The following is a 2,327-nucleotide window of genomic DNA, read 5'->3' as shown; positions in this document are numbered from 1 at the left end:
CACCCCCCCGCCCACCCCAGGCAATCAGTAAGTTGTACTAATTTTTTAAAAACGTGAAACATGAATCAAAGTCTCTTTTGAAGCCTAAGCCAGAATATGCAAAATATTTCGGGATAGTGTTTCTAAAAGGAAGTTACATGCTTCATGTTCCTAAAGTTTCTCGCAATTTCAGGCAGCACATACTGGGTTGCTTTTATTTTTAAAAGAGAATTTGGCCCTTTTTGCAGATTCACTCGTTACCACTTTTATCATCGTTTCGGAAGGCAAATATTTTTGTTTGGCGATTCCACAAGGATGCCTTCTGCAAGATAAAAAATTAAGGTGCCACAAGGAAGAAAAACGCACACAGGACCAGATGCGTGCTACAGGCCACTGGGCACGTACATTTTCATCTCCGTTGACCTGGTAAGCCTACTAGTATAAATACACGTTTACCCCTTTAGATATTAGCCAGAGTAGAAAGCGAACGGTGGGTGTAGGGGAGTTGGGTGGAGGTGGGTCTGAGTTCTGGCTCTACCAGAGCATCAGCCTTGTCCCCTGCATGTGACTCAACAACCCACAACTAGCTGAGAGGAGGAGAGGTGGGGACCCACGAGTCACACCCTCATGCACTTTCCCTTAGAGTAGGTCTTTTCAATAATTCTACACTAGTAGGTGGAGACGGTCATTGCTAAGCCCTCATGCAATCCTTGCTTTTGGAAGCAGGGAGCCTGTGAGCCATGTGCTGAATAATAACAAACGCAGAACAGTTCCAAGAGCCAGGCACTATTTTAAGTGCCTTACGTATACTCATCCTTGACAACAAGCTCTTAAGGTAGGGACCGTTTTCATCGTCTTTATTTTCTTATTTAAAAAAATTTTTTTTTCTATTTTTTTGAATTGTATTTTGTTTTTTTTTAATACAGCAGGTTCTTATTAGTTATCTGTTTTATACATGTTAGAGTATATGTGTCAATCCCAATCTCCCAAATCATCATCTTTATTTTACAGGTCAGGAAATGGAACCACCTGAGGCAAAATAACTTGCCTGAGGTGATGCAGCCATGGTGACAGAGCTGGATTTGAACACAGAAGTCTGATAAACCTCCTACCATGTATCTCTCCCAGAGAAGGTAGCCAAATCATGATGCGTCTCTGGACTTCCTCCACCACCTGCCGGGGTACAGTTCCCAGAGTGCTTCCTTAGAGTTGAACCAAGAGTGCTGACAGCAGCTTTAATGGTTGTTAGTGGGACTGAATGAAAGGATGTCTATTGGATGTTTGCACAGAGTTGCTGCTCAGTGAAAAAGAAAAAGAGAAAAAAGTTCTTGAGCTACAGTGAGACCCCCAAAGAGATGTTAAACAAAATTCATGATTTGTTTGGAAGTTTCCAAAACTAGAATTTCTTTGCCTCATTAAACTATGGCTTTCTTCTTTTTATTCTCCTCAGTATGAATTACCTTATGAGTTTTCTGATCCCTAAAGTAAAAAAAAAAAAAAAAAGTTTGTTGTAAAAAAAAAAAAAAGATAACAGAAAACCAAAGAAGAAAGTGAAAATTCCCTGAAATCCTACCAATGAGAGGAAACATCTATGAAAACTTCACTCTCTATCCTCTTGGAGTTTTCCCTGTGTCTTTATATACGTATATACATATCTAGATGAAAGGTTGGGGGAAAATAGATCAGGCTATACAATCTTGTTTACCCGCATTTTTCACTTCATGTAATGTGGACGTTTTGGCATGTCAATAGATCTAGTTCCACATCTTCATTTTTAATCATTACAAACTGCTTCACTGTGTGTATGTTTCATAATTAAACATTCCTCTATTGAATGACACTGATTATTTGCTTTATTGCTACAATAAACAAGCCTGGATGATTAAAGGCACATCAATTTCTTCTTTTTGATTACTTCCTGAGAATAAATTCCTAGAACTAAAATTCTTTGATCAAAGAGTGTGTCCATTTTTAAGGATTTTAATGTATTATGTCTATTTCCATTTCCCTCCCTCCCCCAACCCCTCGAAAACTGTACTTCTTAAAAAATTTTTTTTAATTCTTGGCTTTGGTAAGAGAGTGTTTATTTCCCCACATACTTGCCAACAATGGGTTCAATAATATTGGGTAGGCACTCGAATTTTTACCGATGCAATAACTAAAAAATGAAAAATAAGTAAAACCAATAAAATGGTATTTCATTGTTTTAATGTGCATTTCCTTGTTTACTACTAAAGTTGCACTTTTCTTAGGTCTGTTTACTAGTCACTTGTATTTTCTCCTTTGGGAAGTGACTGATGATGCCCATTTTCCCTTTTTCTTTTCTTTTTGGCTGTAACTGTTTTTTG

General features: G+C 37.9%; 1 long non-coding RNA gene across 2 annotated transcripts; it reads left to right on the top strand.

Moving 5' to 3' along the window:
- The first annotated feature begins 231 nt into the window (after positions 1-231).
- On the top strand, positions 232-2,048 carry LOC103020496 (uncharacterized). Of its 2 annotated transcripts, none has more exons than XR_450525.2 (3): positions 232-405; positions 703-814; positions 991-2,048. It is a non-coding gene; the product is annotated as an uncharacterized LOC103020496 (long non-coding RNA). The 2 variants fall into 2 exon arrangements; XR_003622824.2 differs by having other exon boundaries at positions 706-814; positions 991-2,046.
- The last annotated feature ends 279 nt before the right edge of the window (positions 2,049-2,327 follow it).

The sequence above is a fragment of the Balaenoptera acutorostrata genome, chromosome 6 (assembly GCF_949987535.1).
Source record: "Balaenoptera acutorostrata chromosome 6, mBalAcu1.1, whole genome shotgun sequence".
Lineage (NCBI taxonomy): Eukaryota > Metazoa > Chordata > Mammalia > Artiodactyla > Balaenopteridae > Balaenoptera > Balaenoptera acutorostrata.
This window is presented reverse-complemented; position numbering and strand designations above follow the sequence as displayed.